Source organism: Chiloscyllium plagiosum, chromosome 32 (assembly GCF_004010195.1).
Source record: "Chiloscyllium plagiosum isolate BGI_BamShark_2017 chromosome 32, ASM401019v2, whole genome shotgun sequence".
Classification (NCBI taxonomy): domain Eukaryota; kingdom Metazoa; phylum Chordata; class Chondrichthyes; order Orectolobiformes; family Hemiscylliidae; genus Chiloscyllium; species Chiloscyllium plagiosum.
The window spans coordinates 27,099,827-27,121,907 of record NC_057741.1 but is presented as its reverse complement, the minus strand read 5'-3'; the positions used below and the strand labels follow the sequence as shown (position 1 = coordinate 27,121,907).

At 40.7% G+C, this 22,081-nt stretch overlaps 1 long non-coding RNA gene across 1 annotated transcript in view; it reads left to right on the top strand.

The window, feature by feature from the left end:
- The first annotated feature begins 3,100 nt into the window (after positions 1-3,100).
- LOC122539288 overlaps positions 3,101-22,081 on the top strand; it is a 29,861-nt gene continuing 10,880 nt past the window's right edge. The window contains exon 1 of the long non-coding RNA XR_006309020.1: positions 3,101-3,222. This is a non-coding gene — a long non-coding RNA (uncharacterized LOC122539288). The remainder of the gene's footprint in view (positions 3,223-22,081) is intronic.

The window sequence follows — 22,081 nt, the reverse complement described above, 5'->3', positions numbered from 1 at the left end:
AACAACCTGCAAAACTCGTCAAATTGAAGTGGAGTCTGACTTACATGAAACACTGCAGTACACAATCATAGAAAGTGCAAGATGTTGCAAAACTGGAAAGGTGAAAGAAAAAGAGTAGCAAAAAATTAAATCACAAAGATACTGAAAATGATGTTTTAAAGGAGTACATGGTGAAATATGCTTATTATAAAAAGAAATGCTGTAAAAAAGGACAGACAGGAAAATATAGATACAGAACCATTTCAAGAACCTTTCAATGTTGTGAAAAGGTTCGTTCTCCTCCTTCTATGAACAAATTCCTACTCAATTATTTCCAGGAAAGCAAAAGAAAATCCCTCCTTGATTCCCAAACCCAAACGTTATACCCAAGCACAATATCTCATTCTCAAAAAAGAGTTTGAGGTGAACCATTGATCTGAATGCAATTGAATATAAACCGATTATATGTACTCTATCCGCGCATTTAATTCCATAGAGGAATGTTAAATCATCATATCAAACTCTGCCCTTTCTGCAATACAGTAGCAGAATATTGAAAGGTTATTGAGGATATATGTAATATGGATACATCTTAAGGATTTTCACTTCCTATTTTGTCATAAGAAATTTTTATAAATTATCACTGGCCTGAGAATGGGAGAACAAGCTCTATTCATCTGCACAGTCCACTCCATTTGGAGCTCTCTATAACCTCTTCTATCTGTTCAGGAAATCTCAGTCTTATTCAGACCCAAATTCAAGTCAAGGAGATTTTTTGGCATATTTGTAGTCTTAGAAACAATCCATTTGCGCTGGTTTGACGGACTGAATGGCCTGGTCTCATTCCAAGTGGTCACAAATTTCTATAGTAAAAATATAGGACTGTTAATCAAGGGAGTAGTCATTTCTAGGACGGAATCAACTCACTGTCTTCTAGAAAGACTGAGTTATCTTGCCTACCCTGACAGGGATGCTCTTTAAGGTGGGTAGAATGGAGTTTCAATGGAAAACAAGAAGATGGGGAGCAGGCATCCTACACATCCTCCAAGAAAACCAAGAATATGGTTAATGATTACCATGATTGGCATAAGAGACAGTGAGGCATTGGGTTGAAGGAGAAGGAAAACATGAACAGGTTACGGGTAGATGTAAGACATATGGGGAGGTGTAGTATATGAAGTTAATAGGAAATGGAAGCTGCCATGCTTACCTGATCTGATCTATATGTGACTCAATTGACACACAGATGGAATGGTATATGTGTTTGCTGTGGTATAACAACTCAACAGCTTTAATCATAGAATCCCTACAGTGTGGAAACAGGCCATTCAACCCATCAAGTCTGCACCACCCATCCAAAGAGGATTCCACCCAGACTCAGCCCCCACTGTATCCTTGCAATCCCATATTTCCCATGGCTAATCCAACTGACTGAGACATCCCTGGATACTACAGGTCAATTTAGCATGGCCAATCCACCTAACCTGAATATTTTTGGACTGTGAGAGGAAATCAGAGCACGCGGGATGGGGGGGAATCCACACAGACACGGGGAGAATGTAGCAAACTCAATGTAAACAGTCATCTAAGGCTGAAATCGAGCACTGTGAAGCAGCAGTGCTAATCATTGAGCCACTGTGCCACTGCAATGTTAATAGCTAAAGTGCATCATTAATGATATGTCAGGTGATGTGAGATCACATGGAGATAAAACCTGCAGGAAGAAAATTCTTATAGAATCCTACTGAAACTTATCTCTGTAAATAGTGTAAATATTCAATAAGTGAAAACCGTTTGCACTAGCAGAGCTCCCAGCCTTCCTCAATCAAATTACAGGTCCTGACATGTACAAATAAAGTTTAAGAAATGCGCAGATGAGCCTCTGAGGAATGATGTGATTAAACAGTGACAACAGAGTGACGTAGGAGAGACTGCTGAAGAAGGCTGCAACCAGAGAAGCTTAAGTCGGCGATGTCAATTGCAAGGTTATCATGGAAATATGTACTGCATGAAGAAATACTGAGAGTTCTGGCCTGAGCTTAACTGAACAGACAAACGCTTACCAAACCATGATGTTTCTACAATTTACTGCTCTCTGAACTCGCTGTCGGTTGTATCAAATCACTTCAAATACAAAATCTACCACTTAGGGCAACCGTGCATGAACAGTACATGGTGGTCTTGAGAGTGACAACTACACGCCAAAAATTAGCTATATGTAAACAGGGCTGAAAATGTGTTGCTGGAAAAGCGCAGCAGGTCAGGCAGCATCCAAGGAGCAGGAGAATCGATGTTTTGGGCATGCCCGAAACGTCGATTCTCCTGTTCCTTGGATGCTGCCTGACCTGCTGTGCTTTTCCAGCAACACACTTTCAGCTCTGATCTCCAGCATCTACAGTCCTCACTTTCTCCTCCTATATATAAACAGGGGTCACCATAATGTTTTAAGTAATATCTCCCCCCAGCTAGAGCTATGACAACATTGTGTTGTATTCCAGAATGCTTGGTTAATTACAAAAAGATTTGACTTCCCACATCCTTGATTTGTTTGTATCTTTTTTTTGAAAAGCTCTGGCACTTCCTCGGTTTCTTGGCATGTTCCCAGTGTGAGAGGCCAGCCAACTGCTGAGCTAAAAGGGTTTGTTGCTGTGGTCACTGCGATCATATGAGACACCGCACGCACCTTTCTCTATAAAAACAATGGGAGTGCATGGCGTCGGCTGCAGGTCATCAGAATGTTGACGGGATAGAGAGGGAAGTGAACAACAGTTAAAAATATAACAAGCATGTCAATCCTCTGTTTCCTTTATATCCAATGTGTGCAATTGTGGGCGTATGTATAAATATATTCGGTAGAGTGAAAAAAAATGAGAATTTAAATGTAGCCCACTCCACCGAACACATAATGTGGGTGGTACAAAGTTAAAAATCACACAACACCAGGTTATAGCCCAACAGGTTTAATTGGAAGCACACTAGCTTTCGGAGCGACGCTCCTTCATTCCAAATCATAATGTGGGTGGACACTGTAACGCGGTTCAGAAGGAGTGTTGCATTATCAGTGATGCTGTCGTTCATGTTAGCAGGAGGGATAAAAGATTCTACACGTCAAAGAAGAGCAAGGACTTTTCCCAGTATCCTGACTGACAATAATCGAGCAATCAACATCTGTTTATTTACTTCATTGCATTTTGTGGGATCTTACTGTGCACAATGGACTGCTACATCTCCCACTGTACAACAGTGAGTCCACTTCAAAAATGTTTCATTGCTGTCAGTGTTTTGTGACTTTCTGAGATCATGACAGGCACTAAACAGATGCACCCACATACACAATGGTAGGGACGAAAAGGTTCCTTCCTTCAGTTCCTGTGCTTTGTGACATTCCTAACAGCTACACCAATTTTGTCGCTTTTCCTGAGCGAGACTGACGCGTTTACTCAGAGTTTTTCAGCAGCTGCTTTCTTCAGATTGTCCGCGCTGCAAACGCGATTGAAACTACCCAAACGTATTTCAGTTAAAATAGATATGCATCTGCAAACTAGGCTTGATTTAAACCCGGGCTGGAAAGAGCAAAGGAAAATAGCTGAACACACTGCATCCCTACAGGAAATTCTGATTAGATTTACTCAGCACCAGGGTCATGGCATCAAATCCTAGTCATTTGTTCAACACCTCAGCAGTGGGATTGAATGCAGAGAGTGGAGCAATATGAAGCTTGTCCTGCGAGGTAGCAATTGCCAAATGTACTTTTAGTAGCAGACCAGAATAAATATTCTGTTCTGTATATGAAAATAAGCATGCTTAGGATTACATTTATGAGTATATCACTAGTGGTTACTTTTCAAAAGCTCTGTTCTCCCTCTCCATTCATGTCTTGATTCCAAGCCTCCATCTTTTTTTTCTTTAATGGGATGTGGACATCACTGAAAAAGCCAACAATTGCTGGCCATCCCAAATTGCCTCGCGCACAGCCATTTCTGAAGACAGTTAGGAATCAACTATGTTGCTGTGGGTCCAGAATCACGTGCCGGCCAAGCCGGGTAAAGATGGCTGATTTCCTTCCCTAAAGGACATTAGTCAACCAGTGGAATGGTCAGCTGGAGTAGGCCATTCAGCCCCATGGCCTGCTCCACAATTCTAAATATGGTTGTGAAATAACTCCCCAGAGGCTGTATCCCATCACCAAGTCACCCTTTATTTACATGTGCATAGCCCTTGACACTGATCCAGCTTCCTCAGAGCCAGCTCTCAGAGTGACCGGAACCTCTGACACCCCTGTTCTTTTTTTTTGCTTTTGTCTTACTCAGGTATAATGTGACATTTTTTCTTCCCTTCCTTAATAACTGTATTAATGGTTTGCAGAAATTTGAGGAATTGTTCAAGTGAGAGATAAACAAATGATTTTTTTGCTAAATAGATGAATTGGGTTTCAAATGTGAAATAGCTCCACAGTAGCTGGTATCCCGTCATCAAGTCACCCATTTATTTATACTTGCACAGTACTTGATACTGCTCAAGCTTCCTCAGTGCCAACTCTCAGAGTGAACAGAACCTTTGACATTCCTGTTCTTATCTGTCAGCCAGGGCTCCCTGATTGGACCAGGTTAACAGCCCCAGTCAGGAAACTCATATTCTATAGGGACTACCTGGCTGACCTCAGTACAATCACTACAGGTTGATTATTTACTTTACTTTCCCACATCATTCCCATATCTTTTGATATCATTAGTTTATAGATATCCATCAATCTCTTTCTCGACTGTATCCTGTTTAACAGCAATCGATGATGGTTATCACAGTCACCATTACAAAGACGAGCTTTACATTTCTAGATTTATTAAATAAATTTAAACTCCATTAACTGCTGTGTTAGGATTTGATTTGTGTCTCTAGAGCACTAACCTGGGTCTCTGGATGTTTAGTCCATCACCACAATGCCACCATTGTACCTTGTTTATTGCAAGTCTTCATAGCAAGTGTTGATAGAACTGGCTCACTGGCTGATTAATGCTCTCCCTGAGGTTAACCCATACAGCTAATCGAGCATAAATGTGTGTTCAAAGCAGGGATATTCAGCTCAGTTCTTCACCTGATACTATTATCTGAGCAGCTTTATCATATAAATACTATCTTGCATAAGTAAGAAATACCTTGAGTTTGTTGGAACTGTAGAGAAAGTCAAACTCCAATGTTTGTTCATAGAAATGTAGAATTCCTACAGTGTGGAAACAGGCCTTTCAGCCCAACAACTCCACACCAACTCTCCAAAGTGCATCTCACCCAGACTCACATCACTGCCCTATCCCTGCTACCCCCATTGCTAATCCACCTAACCTACACATCTCCAGACACTATGGGCAAGTTAGCCAATCCACTGAACCTGCACATGTTTGGGCTGTGGAAAGAAACTGGAGCACCCAGAGGAAACCCATGCACACAACAGGAGAAAGTGCGGACTCCACACAGCCAGTTGCCTGAGGCTGGAATTAAACGAGGTCCCTAGTGCTGTGAGGCAGCAGTGCTAACTACTGAGCCACCAAGCCGCCCCTGTTCTCTGTATATAAAGAGTGTGCAAAACCAATCTGTTTTAGTAACTCAGTGTGTACATAAAAATTTTTGTATGAATAAAATATATTTGTACAAATAAAAAATCTGGAGAGACTGAGGGAATCTACATCTTCTCTGGGCCCAGAAGGGATTTATAGTTGGAAAGTCCAAAATTCTGGTAGACAGAGATGAGAGATGAGAGAGAAAATAAGGGGGAGGGAAAGAGAATTTGGAGCAAAGAGAGTAAACAAAGAAAGCACGCAAGGGAAAAATAGGGGGAAAAGTGTGGTTGCAGTTATTGACCAAAGATAAAAACAAGATTAAGAAAAGAAATAGAATGAGAATAATAAAGCAGAGTGTCCAGTGCTGTTACATTTGTTGACTGATGTTATTGTTATCAGTTAGTGCAACATATACGCTTTGTTTAGAGTGTTCTGCTATGTTTAGATGGACCCTTCATGACATGCCTTCCATGTCCTGCTGAATTCTTTCTCCTTCTACTTGCACCCATATCTTCCCTCTTCTAAATAACTTTCTTCATACAAGCATAAACAAAAGCCGTTGATTTTACAACTCATGGAAAATCATTATATCAAGGCCAAAGGCCTCTTGTGTGTTCAGTTCAAATTTTAATTGAAATTACAAATAACCTCGCTGCTTGAAAATGAGAGAGAAAACTATTGAGAGATGATGAAAACTTTTAAAAAGTTTACATTTAAGAGGAAAGTTGTCTGGAGTACCAGAAGAATGGTCTCAAAACGTACATCGTGCACGGTATTCTCTCACTTTACCAAACGAATGAAATTGTGATAATGCAAAAAATTTGATTTATGATTGAATGAACAATAATGTTGGCATCACAAACCACAAGCTTACCTTGTCATTATTGATGGCAAATATATGAAGTTATGTGTGTACATGAAAATCTTTGTATGAATAAAATATATTTGTGCAAATAAAAAATCTGGAGAGACTGAGGAAAAGGGAATCTACATCTTCTCTGGGCCCAGAAGGGAATTATAGTTGGAAAGTCCAAACTTCTGGTAGACAGAGATGAGAGATGAGAGAGAAAATAAGGGGGAGGGAAATGTAATCAAAACTTCTTATCAGTGCTTAACAAGCTGACTTAAATAGACTATGTATGTTTAGCGTGTTATGAACAAGGCTTTGCTGGAGCAGGGAAAGGAACAGCTCACCAATTACACTCCCGACCTTTCAACTTTGGGCCTGATTTCTCACAGACTAATTGAATCAAAGTTTCTTCAGTCTGCCAGCTGGAAGATGGATGCCATGTGTAACTTGTGTAGTAGGCTTAGTAATTCTAGCATTGTTTGATATTAGAACGTAAGAAATAGGAGCAGGAGTAGACCTTTTGGCCCCTCAAGCCTTCTCCACCATTTAACAAGGCGTTAACTCCCTGATTGTTCAAACAATTATCAATCTCTTTTTTAAATACTTTCAATGATCTAGCTTCCCCAAATCTCTGAAGTAGAGAATCCATATACTTTGGGAGAAGAAATTTCATTGCATCTCTCTTTTAAATATGTGTATAAAATATAACTTAATTTAAATATAATTTATTCTGTTACAATTCCTGTATGTCTGAGATGGCCACATTAGTGGAAACATCTTCTCAAAATCTACCCTTTCAGAATCTTGCATTTTCAAGATAGGGTCACTCCTCATTCTTCCAAACTATAATGAATAAAGGTCTAACTTGTTTAGCTGTTCTTGATCAGTCAACTCTTTCATCCCAGGAATCAGGCCTAGGAATCTGGTCCAACAGGGAGCCCTGGCCAACAGATATAAGCAGGGGTGTCACTGTTCATTCGGAGAGTTGGCTTTGAGGAAGTTGGACCAGTGTCAAGTACTGTGTACGTGTAAATAAAGGGTGACTTGGTGATGGGATACTGGCCTCTGTGGCGTTATTTCACTCACAATACCAAGAGCTCCTAGATTGTGCAATAACATTTTATGAAGCACCTTATTGAATTCATTCTGGTATCCAGACACACTACATCTACCAGTTCCTCATTATCAAATTTACTTTTTATATCTTCAAAGAACTCTAGCCATTTTGCTAAACATGATTTCCCTTTCGCAAAACCATGTGGATTCTGATTGTTTACATTAAGCTTTTCTAAATATCCTGCTATTTCTTCCTAAATGGACATTGGCATTTTCCAATGCCAGATGTTAGGTTAATTGTTTTTATCCCCCTCCCTTCTTGAATAGGGGTTTCAAAGTAGCAGCTTTCCAGTCCACTGGAACCCTTCTGAAATCCAGTGAGTTCTAGAACATTTCAACCATGCCTTCACTATCACAGCAGCCACTTCCTTTAAAACTCTTAGATGCAGGCCATTAGGCCCCGGTGAATTGTCCATTCAGTAATCCCATTAGTTGTCAAATACTTTGTCCTTCTTGACTGAGCCTGTAACAAGATCTTTTCTCCCGTTAGCATCTTGCTTAGTTTTGTCTTTGGAATGTTTATGTTTTCCACTGCGAAGACCAATGCAAAGAATTGGTTTAAATTTCCTGCCATATCCCTGATCTCTGTTCCCAATTGTCCAGTTGCATCATCTGAGGGGCCTCCACTGACTTTAGCTACTCTCTTTTTATATAACATTCTCCCCATGTTGGCGTGGGTTTCCTCCAGTTGCTCCAGTTTCCTCCCACAATCCAAAGCTGTGCAGGTTAGGTGAACTGGCCATGCTAAATTGCCCGTGGTGTTCAACGATGTGTAGGTTAGGTGCATTAATCAGGGGTAAATATAGAGTAATATGGTAGGGGGATGGGTTTGGGTGGGTTACTCTTCAGAGGGTGGGTGTAGACTTGTTGGGTGAAATGGCCTGTTTCCACACTGTAGGGATTCTATGATCAGACATGATGGGGCTGAATGCCCTTCCTGAGATGCAAGATGATCCTAGGAGCAGTCTTCTGTTAGACAGTCCCATTTCCCATACAAACCACATTTAGGTCACAATCTTGTGCTGTTCCTCTAATCAGAAAGCAGGGTAGACAGAGAGTTTATTGGTGCTTTCTGATCAGAGGAACAGTACAAGATTGTGATCTAAATGTGGTTTGTATGGGAAATGGGAAAATTCACATTGGTTTAAGAAAGAACAATCTTCTCAGGTATTGAATGTGGAGGTGTACATCACGTCCGCTCTAGGGCCAGTCGTCTTGTCTCGTGTGACTATGTGGTTCTCAGCTCATTGCTTTTACATGCATTAGTAGCTCAGCGCATCTGGGGCAGGAACAGACAATGGTCTCACACTACAGGATTGAAGATGCTGTCCCCATATTTGACAGGCGTACACTAACTGCAAGCCAAGAGCATCACTTGAACTCTTAGAGTAGATACCCACAGCTAAACATTCCATCCCTTCCATCCTTTCCCCATTAGCCTGCCTCTCTTGGCCAGGCAGATGTGCACCCTTGGCCAGTCTCTTTGACCCATACTCATTACACACCAGCCTGGCACCTTGGGTCATTCTCTGTGCCCCATGTAAGTTAGATGACAACTATCAGATCTCAATCACAACTTGGCATAGACAAACATTCCCAAAGAGATCAAAGCATCACTCTAAACTCTAGTAAGAACAGTGCCTCGCCTGCTGCATGCCTCTTAAATACAGTTAGAAATGTAGCATGTAGCAATGCCTTGCCACGAACTTGAGAGGAAAAGGGAATTTATTTATGGGGGAGCTGGCCTTTTAATGAGCAGCACGACATGCAAATGGACTTCCTAAGGCCTAGCATTGGGAGGCTTGACCCATCTTTAAAGTTCCAACAAATTAGTAGCAAAGGTTCATCCAGCCTTTGACAAGCTGATTTTTGGCCTCTCGCACAAGTAAACTCCCTGTCTACCTTGCTTTCTGATCAGAGGAACAGCACAAGATTGTGATCTAAATGTGGTTTATATGGGAAATGGGAAAATTCACATTGGTTTAAGAAAGAACAATCTTCTCAGGTTGGGTTATGACATATGTTTGGTACAAGCAATTGGAATCTGTATAGGGCCTGTGGTAAATTTGGTCTGGGAGTGCATCAAGTGAAAGGGAAAGTTGCCATTGTAACAAAAGACTTATGCTGCTCTCAATTAGAGAGAGGAGGTCAGTGTTGAGTATAACTTGAGGGCCAAGTGAGGGGCAAATTCAAGAAGGCAGAGCCTGCATAAAGACCTCAGACTAACCTCAGGAAACTGAACTCACACTATTGCCATCATTCTGAAATGCAAACCAGCTGATGAGCTGGGAAGCTACAGATTGATCTTTTGAAAAGTGCAAAAAAAAATCACTGAAATATTAAATAGCTTTTGAGAGCTTATTAGGAGATGTCAAACAAATGTTTGGTTCCATGCATTAAGCAGCTGTAATTGCCTTTAAGTGAAAACTACAGTATGAAATTTCTGGAAGCAGTCTTCTTTATAATAATTAAATTAAAATGATCCACTTACAAGTGTTTATCAATGTGCACTTTCTTAGTTATAATTCATCAGTATAGTTTATATAAAACTACATTTAGTTGGAAAGTGCTATGTCAGGAAACGTGCCCTTTTTGCTATATATCTTAGAAATATAAACAATCCTTTATAAACACAATTTTGATTTCATTGTACGTGATGTAAAGGAAGTGCTATCCCATGCATTGTGATCTCCTCTGGATGTGATTTGAGATTGAAATGTTCAAGCTCCAGGCTTAATTAGCAATGCCAACAGCAGAACTGGTGGTATACCAATTATATCACTAATAGTGTGCTAATTAAAAAATATAAATTATAAACTAATTTAATTTCAATTGGATTAGTGCACCTGCTACCAACCAGAACCATTCATGTGAATATGCAAAGGAAGATCTGACTGCAGCAGTGTTTGCCACACCCCACCCCTTTGACCATCTTCCAAGCAGCAGGAAGCCCAGGAACAAATGTTATCGACTTACCATCATGTTCTGTCACTTGCAACTAATTTGGAAGGACCAGCTGTGTCAGGCTGCTGCCAGAAAGAACCATGGGAAGTAATTACCGTGGGCGCGCGGACTTCCACTGCAAACTGTTTCCTTGTTCAGGTTTTAAGACAGACGACTGAAGGTTCCTCCCATCAGATGGTCTTGTCTGAAGTCTCAATGGCTGAAGGGCAAAGCCTCCCAGCCCCCAAGCAAGGCTCTCTCCAGGCAACAGCAAGAACCACCAATCTTCCCTAACTCTTAAATGCCATTCAAAACATAGCAAACAACAACAGCAACAAAACAGGGCTCAGCTTAATTTTACATGGTGAGCAGTTCAAGGGCCATTATCCATGGGCTGCTGTAAAGCCCAATCTCACTAATAGAGAGAGAGACGATTTTGGTGCACAATGGCTTCTTGCTAGTGCTAATGGACAATGTAAGGATTCCATACCAGAGATCAGCTTGGCAGATCAGGGAAGATGGCAAACTTGTGTTTAAGCTATAAAGACATAGGGACTGGCTTGTTAGGAAGTGGTTCTATGAGAGGTCGTGAACTTCTGCAATTCATTCAATTTTGGAGGTTCGATGTTGGGAGGGCTACTGATAGCTCTTCCAGAGGCAACTGGACTAATCATGGCTGAGGTAGAGATCTCATAGGAAGGAAGATAAGTGCATCTACTGTCAATGTCAGCATTATCAGTAGGATCTCCTGGACTCTTTTCAGTTACTTGAGGGGTGTGTCTAAAAGGTGCCTTTCTCCCCATTACTATCCCTGGATTTCTTTTTGTGTTTTATGCTTCTCCCAGGAGATAACATGGCTGGGGTTTGGGAGTACCATTGCCACAGTGAACCATGCAGGCTTGAAAAACCAGTTATTCTCTTCCCTACAGTCTGTTCCCTCACATTTGTTTCTTGTACTTTTTGCTTTCCTGAGCAACAGACGCCTACAAAATATCCAGAGATGCTCAACCCTGCAAATAGACCCCTTGGGAAATTTAATTGACTGTATTCGCTGCTTTAGCACACTGCATAAGGCATATGTCAAGCCAACCTAATAACTAACCTGCTTAAAAATTAGCCCAGGAAGATGACTGGCTCAAAAACACAGAGAACACTTCAACCACATCCCTCAGAATACTTTTTATCAAAGTAGTTTAGAAAACGATACCTGCTGAAGGGATAATGATGTCCCATATTTGCATTTTCCAAAAGGTTCCGTTAAAGCTGCCTCAGCCATGTGACCTATGAATCTTCCTGATCCTGTCCTTGTGTGGAAATTACAGATGGCCCTGTGGGGTTCTTGATTTACATAAAGCAGAGCCCAACTCTGAAAGGAAACTGCCAATTTGCTCTGATGGGGGTGGGGTTGGGTAGGGGGTGTGTGGGGGGAGCTGAGACACAGGAGGCAGTTGACTATAAAATATGCAATCCGTAAAGCTCTAATGGGATTATTTTCCAGCCACTCAGAGGATTGGTTCTGATTATGACAATCAAACGCTATGATTAATTTAGTACTCCTAGATAATTGTACATCTCTCTCAAAATGCCTTGCTTATATAATTAAGATTGTCTTGGACTCATGAAACTGGCCAGTACATTCATTTATGTCTTAGGAAATCATAACTAGCTCATCACCTTCTTCGCGCACACAGAAAGGGAATGCATCTTGTGGAAAATGTAAACAGACAGTGACATGCATTTTCCTGTAGCTCTGTACATCACTTTGCTGGGAATACTGAAACAGCAGCTAGCTAACAATGGAGCAGTGTGTTTAAAGTGAACATCAATGTTGTCTTTCATTGATGTAAAGAGAAAGATGCATTATCTCACTTTAACAAGTATTGCACTTAGACTGAAGCAGCACACCAGATTTAATTTAAAAGCTTTTTTTCAGCTTTTCAGGAAACACTTCATCTGAGACATGGTGTCATTAGCTTGTCTCCCATGGTGTTTTATCCTAACTTTGAATTATTCTCAATTTAAAATGAGACCTTGTGAAATGGAGTTCACATACATGTTAAAATCTTCAGAGTTTGGCAAACAGAAACACTGATCCTCTCCTAAACTAATAGTTTTCATTCATGGAATCAAAGCACTCTGGATTGGTGAGGGAAATGGGGAAGGGGGTGGGACTGTGGGAGATGCAGTTTGATGTGGGAGGGTAGTTGTGGGGAAGATGGCTACAATTTCGATGAGAGTACTGGAAATTTCAAAGTGGCAAGTATCACAGAGTGAGTAGCTGAAAATGTGTTGCTGGAAAAGTGCAGCAGGTCAGGCAGCATCCAAGGAACAGGAGAATCGACGTTTCGGGCATAAGCCCTTCTTCAGGAATGGGCTGAGGAAGGGCTTATGCCCGAAACGTCGATTCTCCTGTTCCTTGGATGCTGCCTGACCTGCTGCGCTTTTCCATCAACACATTTTCAGCTCTGATCTCCAGCATCTGCAGCCCTCACTTTCTCTCACAGAGTGAGTAGTTCTGATTAGTGTCATTGTCCCTGCCACAAAGCCAGCTTATTCAGCCGTCTGCCCAGAACATCTGTCCGCAACACTTGATGAGCATAAGTGCCTCTCACCGCCATCTCCACTCCATCAGGCTGGTGTTACACTGAATCCCATCAGCATGCGAGAGAAACAAAATGTTCAGCTGCCTGTACATGAGTGAGGGTTGGAGTGGAGCTCATTCTAATCAATCTGACCTTGCAGCCAAGTGAGTTGTGGCAATTTATAATATTGCTCAAAAACTACTGCATCAACAAAGCAGTAATTTGCAGTCTGTGGGGTGGCATAGTGGCTCAGTGGTTAGCACTGCCGCATCACAGCACCAGGGACCCAGGTTTGATTCCAGTTTTCTGTCTGTGTGGAGTTGCACATTCTCCCTGTGTCTGTGTGGGTTTCCTCTGGGTGTTCTGGTTTCTTCCTACAGTCCAAAGATATGCACCGTTAGGTGGATTGGCCATACTAAATTGCCCATAGTGTACAAGGATGCGTAGGTTAGGTGGATTGGATTAGCTATGGGAAATGCAGAATTACAGGGTTGGGTAGGGGAGCAAGCCTGGGTGAGATGCTCTTCAGAGAGTCAGTGTGGGTTAGTTGGATCAAATAGCCTGTTTCACACTGTAGGGTTTCTGTGAATAGAAGATCTATGAATAGGCTAGGCTTCCCTAGATAATAATCCTCCCCATAGCGATAGGTATTTCAGGTAATAGTACATGTGTTATGACACAGATTTCCTGGTTATGAAGGAGAGATGGTTGGTCACTGGTTCATTTGCCCAATTGGTAATTGTTAATTATTCACTGTTATTGTACATTAACATTGGACACTGACAGCATAAAACAAATTAATTAAACATTGAAAGAAGACTTAAGATGCTTCAGAATCATCCTTGGGGATTCAGTGTGCTTTCTTTAATTACTCCCAAACATTCAGAATATTGGCTTCCTTCTAATAGGACAGGTACAATCTGTGCTGACTACAAATCAACTTACAATTACATGCTGTTGGCCATCTTTATTTGCTTGCATCTACATTTTTAGGAATTTACACACTTGAACCTCTCAGCTCCTTTGCTTGCCCACACTTATTAATGTTTTGTAATTTTAACAAAAAGAAAATGAAAGCTTAAAACCTGAATCAAACTGCTGACAGCACAGGTTTCACACATCAAACTGTCCCTTCAGTGTGAGGATGCAAACACTTATAATTCAGTTATTTGGAAACTCCCTTTATGATCCAGTGAACATGTCCGGAGACAATGTTAGAGAGGTAATGAACCTAGGAGTGCTTTGAGATGCAGAATGTCAGTGGGAATGCTGTTGAAGACTGTCCAATGAAAGCATGGGACCAAGAGGAGGACCAGAGAATTCAACAGGAGCAGCAGGAGTTGGATCAAAGAAAGAAAAGGCACTATTTATATTTCAAGACTGCAGGGTATTCTAAAATTCTTCACTGCCAATTAAGTACATATGCAGTGTAGCCACTTTTATAAACACAGGAAACACTGCAGCCCAACTTACACACTAGCTCCCACTTGTGATAGTAACTGAATAATCTGTTCTGTGATGTTGATTGAGGGATAATTATTGGTCAGGATACTAGGGATATCTTTCCTATTATTTGAAATTGTGCTTTTTCATTTGTATTGACAGCCAGTTGAAACTATTCATGCAATGTGTCTATTAAACTTATTATACACTTGTGGATGAAGGTATGTTGCAATTTAAACCATAAAAACCAGCTGTTGCAAAGAGTAAAGTTGTTAACGTCCATTTTCCTTGCAAAGCTTTCACTTTCTCCAGAAAAATCTTGTTTAGTTAGTGCTAAGCTTTGGTCAGCTTTAACTGTATCATTGTTTTCAGCAAAGAGCTTTCTGCAATCCCAGAAGTTTTGCAAATTGTATCTTTGTGGTGTTAGCAATTCATTCTCCACTCTCACGTTCCTTTCTTTTTATTTTCTCAGCATACTATCTTTGACATTGAAGTCTGCTTGAATGTCTTTGCATGTTTTTCCTTCATCAAGTGCCTTCTATGCCTTGGACTTGGTTTCAAGCTCTTGAAAGTTAAACTTCATTTCTTTGCCACGATTGGCCATTGTATTTAACAGTAACAACTTCTTAAAGTGCAGCCTGCATGTTGGTCTTAAAAGGATTGGTGTTCCTTTCTGTTTTGTGCTTTTTGATTACTATTTTTTATTTGAAGTATTAAATTCTGAAAATGTGAAATGTCTGAGCTGTTTCAAATAGAAGATATCAGGGTGGGAACAAAGACAGCTTGTCAACTCATCTTTCTACGTCAACATTGAGGTGCAGATTGCAAAGGCCAAGAGGAAAACGGATTTGGACCTTATTGACAAAGGTGAGATTAGATTAGATTCCCTACAGTGTGGAAACAGGCCCTTCGGCCCAACCAGTCCACACCAACCCTCTGAAGAGTAACCCATCCAGACCCCATTTCCCACTGACTGATGCACCTAACAGCATAGGCAATTTAGTGTGGCTAATTCACCTGGCCTGCACATCTTTGGACTGTAGGAGAAAACCAAGCAGACACAGGGAGAATGTGCAAACTCCACACAAACAGTTTCCCAAGGCTGGAATCAAACCTGGGACCGTGGTGTTGTGAGGCAGCAGTGTTAACCATTGAGCCATTGTGCCACCCCCAACTGTTGACTGATTTAGTGTGGAATAACTGGATAGCCCTTTGCTCAAATACAGAGCCCCAGAGGATGAGCAGGTGCTGAAGCAGGGGCAGTTAAAAAGTGACAAAGATTTTTGAAGTCATAATAAAAACCCATGAAGAAGGAAAGGATTGTAGTTCAGAAGAAAAAGAAACTTCTGAGCAGAATCCCAAAGTAATGAATTACAGCTTTAGCCTAAACACAGAAAGGTAGTGAAGGGTGCTTGTGGCACAGTAGTAATGCCTGTACCCCACCCCCCACCAAGCTACAGGACCTGGGTTCAAGTCCTAACTGTTCCAAAGATACATAACATTTCTGAACAGATTTTTGTTTTTAAATACAGAAATCCCACGGCATACATTTGTCATACCTTTAGAAACGTAGCCATAGTGTAAGAAAATAATCAAGGCTTGAAGATTCAGGACACACCACGTCTATTGATCGTTGGTACTCTTGGGGTTAAATGGCTCTCCTACAGTTGAGTATTGAATGGACATTGATGTGAAGTGAAAATATGTTTCCTATTTCCAGCAATGATAGAACAAATCTTTTTTTTTCATTTATGAGCTCCAGTCCTAACCTCGGAAGACTAACTTCCTGTAATAATGTAGCCATTTTGTAGATTATGTAGCCTTTTGGCCTTTTGCATGAGATGATCCTATAAGTACCAATTGCCACAAAATTACAGCCAATTTTGTATGATGGACGTATGTCCACTGGGAACTGGAGGAATTGCCTGAAGTAACTTCATTTAGACTGGTAATTTCTTGGCCATGATTTTAACTCAAATCACAGAGATGGAACCAAGATAGAAAGTGAACTGATGACAACCTCTAGCTGGTCATTATTTAATCTAGACTGTAATGAAATACTTTCATCTGGACATACAATTGCAGATGGTCTCCTCACAATGTTGGCAGCGCTTTCTTCTAAGATCTGACAAGTGGAATTTTTCAAGGAGAAGTTCAGATGTTCAGACTTTATCTTCTCAAACTCCTTTGACTATTCATTCCCATAAAGTTTGCACAAGGGAACTAACACTAATAAGTTTTGTTTTTGTAACTATACAGTACAAACACACAACTCATCATTATTAGCAACTACGTTAAATACATTAAAGGTCAAATTCAATTTTTCTGCATAAGTTGATCAAAGCAAACATACAGGGTGATATTCTATGGCCTTTCATGTTTGGGTGCAATGCAGGCATTTAATCATATGAGAGGGTGGTGTATAAACACAGTAAGACAACAGTAACAACAATTAAATAACAATAACAAATATTTGGAGAGAACTGTCTGCACCTTCCTCCCAGTTTTCCTACCAAATCACACATTATTCTTAGTGGACGCACATTGCCATTCATCCTTGTTGTCACTGGGTCAGAATTATGAAATTCCATCTGTAACACTCTGTTGGAGCAACACTCCCTACAATATAGTTCAGGGGGAAGACCCAGCACCAGCTCAGGACAACTGGAGATGGACATTAAATCTGACCTTGTCAGTGTCCCCAGATGCACAGCACAAATTCTTAAAAGCAGAAAAAACTTACAAGGATGTTGCCAATAGCGGACGGTTTGAGTTATAATGTTAGGATGGGACCTTTTATCCCTGGGGCATAGGAGGCTGAGGGGTGACCTTATAGAGGTTTATTAAATCATGTGGGACACAAATAAGGTGAATAGCCAAGATTGTTTTCCAAGGCTGGGGGCATCTAATTCTAGAGGGCATAGGTTTAAGGTGACAGGGGAAAGATTTAAAAGGGACCTGAGGGATAATATTTTTACGTAAAGGATGGTGCATGTATGGAATGAGCTGCCAGAGAAAGTGGTGGAGGCGGGTACAATTACAACATTTAAAAGACGTTTGGACAGGTACGTCAATAGGAAAGGTTTCAAAAGATATGGACCAAACACAGGCAAGTGGGACTAGTTAAGTTTGGGATACATGGTTGGCATGGATGCATTGGACCAAAGGGTCTGTTTCCATGCTGTATGTCTCTATGATTTTATGACATATATATGGCCAGTAATTGGTGATGATTGAATTCAATTTCTGCATAAAGAAGATTGTCATAGTCTGGAATGCACTGACCAAAAGATAGGTTGAAGCAGATTCTAAGGAAACTCAGTCAAGGCCAGTTTAGGAAAAGGCATGAAATATTTTGTTGTGTAATCAGCTCATCATGCCACTGCACTATGGTCAGAGTAAAATAAGGGAGAAGTGTCCAGTGATTTCTACATTTAAATATTGTTCTACCTTCTATCGTTTTGAAAAAAATGATATGATTTATGCAACTAAATTGCCCCATATCAGAGAGACATTTATTTAAAGACAATTAATTTAGTATTTTATGGGAAAAAAGGCTGGGCCCTGTGATGAAATTTAAGAATTCTTTCAAAGAACTGGTATAGACATGATGGAATGAATGATCTCTTTCTATGCTGATGAGAGATTGCAGGGCTCTGCAATTCAGAGGGATTGAGTAACCTTGTGCATGGATTACAAAAGGTTGGAACGCAGGTACAGCTAGTAATTAGGAAAGCTAATAGAATTCAATCATTTATCATGAGAGAACTGAATGCAAAGGCGTAATGGTTATACTTCAATTATACAAGACACTGATGAGACCACATCAGAAGTGCCATGCACAGTAATGGTCTCCTTATTTAAAGAAAGATGTAAATGCATTGGAAACAGTTCAGAGAAGGTTTATTAAGCAAACATCTAAAATGGTAAGGTTGTCTTCTGAGGAAAGATTGAACAGGATAGGTTTATATTTCCTGAGTGAGAGATAACTTGATTGAAACATGCAAAATTCTGAAGAGTCTTGACAGTGCAGTTGTGGAGAGGACATATCTTCTTATGGGACAATTTAGAACTAGGGGTCACTGTTTAAAAATCAGGAATCATCCATTCAGAACAGAGGTCGGGTAATTTATTTTCTCACAGAGTTGTGAGTATTTGGGACTATGCGGTGGAGGCAGAGTCCTTGAACATTTTTAAGGCTTGCAGGGGATAGATTCTTGTTAAGCAAGAGGCTGAAGGGTTATCAGGGGAGGGTTTGAGGTTAAAATCAGATCAGTCATAATCCTATTAAATGGGAGAGCAGATTGAGGAGCTGAATAGCCGACTCCAATATGTTCATGATTCAAAATTGGGCCAAGCCTGGAATCTCATTTAATTATTTTCCCCTTAGATTCCTCATGCTTTTGAAGGAGTTAGAGGGGAAGGTAGATAGATACTGGTACAATGCTGAGGCTTTCTCTCAACTTCAAACAACGTAAAAGGAATTGCTGATCATTAGAGTTAGATGGTGGAGGAGGAAGTCCACAAGGTCACTTTAGGAGTAAGCACAAGATATTTTAACTTGTTAATCAGCTATTAATGCCATTGTCAAGATGAGAGTGGTGCTGGAAAAGCACAGCAGGTCAGGCAGCATCCGAGGAGCAGGAAAATCGACGTTCAGGCAAAAGCGCTTCATCAGAATGATGCCATTGAACTAGTTCAAAGTGAAGCAAAGGGGATGTGTCCAGATGGGTGATTTTTATAATTTCATTTAATTCTTCTCTCTATGCGCCTGTTTTTTTAAAAAAAACACTTGTGTTATGCATCTAAAGTATGCCACTCCAGAGAGATTGTAAGAATTGAAATAATTATTAGAGTGAACATTAAAATTCATTGTCTGATAAACAAGAATCCACTTCTCTGCCTGTAAACATTGTGCAAGCAAAGGGTTTCAGTGAGATTTTGCAAATGACGTAGTCAGTAAAAACTTCTGGTAAGCAATCAACAATTGTTAAAGAATTGTGCTTCTACGGGTCCGCTGCTAATCTAAGAAAATTTAGGCAACTATTAATTCATGGCTTGAGGCAATAGAACCCTTTATAACAACAACTTTAACTTATATTTATGTAGCAATTCAATATTATAAAAAATCCCAAGACACCTGACAGGAGCATTATAAAAGAATTGAGCCACCAGAAAAGATGTTAGGGCAGATGACCAAAACCTTGGTTAAAGATGTGTGATTTTGGAATGTCTTAAAGGAGGAGAGTGAGGGAGAGAAACACTAGAATCATCATAGAAACCCTACAGTGCGGAAGGAGAACATTCAGCCCATCAAATCTACACCAACTCTCCGAAGAGCAGCCCACCCAGACCCACCCCATAACCCTACATTTACCATGACTAGTTCACCTAGTCTGCATATCTGTGGCCATTATAACATGGCCAATCCGCCTGAAGTGCACATCTTTGGACTGTGGGAAAAAACCGGAGCACCCAGAGGAAAGCCACACAGACATGGGGAGAATGTGCAAACTCCACACAGTCGCCCAAGGTTGGAATTGAATCCAGGTCCCTGGTGCTATGAGGTAGCAGTGCTAACTACTGAGCCACTGTGCCCCACTAAACGTTGTATTTTTTGATTGGCTCGTCATGCCATTGAACTAGTGATCAATCTAGAAGAAAGGGGATGTGTCTAGAGAGTTTGATTTTTATTCTTTAATATAGTTGTCCTCTGTACTGTTCTGTTTTTTTTTTCAAAAAACTTGTATTCTGCATATTAAGGAAGATATTCCTGATCTTTGGGTCCAGGCAGCTGAAGGTGTAATGCCAATGGCAGAGAGATTAAAATCAGGATGCTCAAAGGGCTCAGTTTAGAAGAATAGGATAGTGAAGAAGGAGTTTGGTATGCTTTTCTTTATTGGTCAGAGTATTGAGTACAGGAGTTGGGAGGTCATGTAGCGGCTGTACAAGACATTGGTTAGGCCACTGTTGGAATATTGCGGGCAATTCTGGTCTCCTTCCTATCGGAAAGATGTTGTGAAACTTGAAAGGGTTCAGAAAAGATTTACAAGGATGTTGTCAGGGTTGGAGGATCTGAGCTACAGGGAGAGGCTAAACAGGCTGGGGCTGTTTTCCCTGGAGTGTCGGAGGCTGAGGGGTGAATAGGAAGGGTTTGGAGGGATATGGGCCGGGCGCTGGCAGGTGGGACTAGATTGGGTTGGGATATATGGTCGGCATGTACAGGTTGGATCGAACGGTCTGTTTCCATGCTGTACATCTCTATGACTCTATAAGATGGATTCTCAGATGGTTGAGGGGCCAGAGTCAAGACCGTGGAGGATTCGAAAGTAGAGATTTTTAAAAATCGAAGGATTGTTTAAGTAGCTGCCCAGAGAGTTCAGGGATGAACAGAGTATAGTGCAAATTGGAATGTGCGCAACTTGGATGACCTCAAAGTTATGTAGGGTAGAAAATGGGGGGCCAGCCTGGAGTGTATCTAACAATATTCTAACAGAAAGTCAGTTCTAGAAAGATTAGCTGTTCATGAATGTTGCCGAACCTGCTGACTGTTTCCTGCATTTTGTACAACTTCCAAATCAGGTCCATCTCTAGGGTATGCACAGCATAAACAATGCAATTTCCTTATCATCACCACTCCTTCCACATTACTCTTGTCCAAGTGACAAAATATTTGTTGCCATTAATTACTCTTAATTATAACCTTTATAGAGATAGTTAATTATTACCTCCGTCACTGGTGAGGTAAACATGATGTTTTCACTCCTGCTTGTTAATTTTTCTGTCTGCAGACAATATTTCAAAACTAACAGACAGATATCAACAAAACATGATACCATATAAATCATACCCAAAAGGAAGGAATGGTTAATCATTGACAAAGCTGTAGATCCCATCACAGATTCCAGAAGTTTTTTTAAAAAGATCCATTAGCGTTGAGGAATGAAAACTGAAACAAACTTGGAGTGATGTTCAAATCATTAATTGTTAGAGACAAAGTCATCATGAATCAATTGCAATGAAGGAAAGAAAAGATTTACAAGTATGTTGCAAGAATTAAGAGGAAATGCTTACCTGAAAAGTTTCAGCAGGCCGAGGCTTTTTTAACGTAGAAAAATAGACTTAACAAAGGCTAATGGAAGCCTTTAATTTACAAAAGTGATTTAGTAAGATTTGTATGATAATTATGACCTACTTGCTTTTGTGACTGAGACCATCATCTTTGCTGCTCAAACAGATTGTTGCATTGTTATCACCTGCAAGTGTTTCTCTTTTGAAATTATCACACCATGACCATTGACCATGTAGCTCTGAAATTTTGCCATGATCTGGAGACTCCATGGTTTAGACAAAATAGCACCAGAAGCCTAAACCTGGATGTTCTAGTCTCAAACCTTGCACCCACCATTTTTTGCCAGGATGGGAAAAAGAGTAGGTTATATTTACCCATCTTCTGGATCAGTGGTGCTGGAAGAGCACAGCAATTCAGGCAGCATCCGAGGACAGGCAAAATCGACGTTTCGGGCAAAAGCCCTTCATCAGGAATAAAGGCAGAGAGCCTGAAGCGTGGAGAGATAAGCTAGAGGAAGGTGGGGGTGAAGAGGAAAACTTCTTCA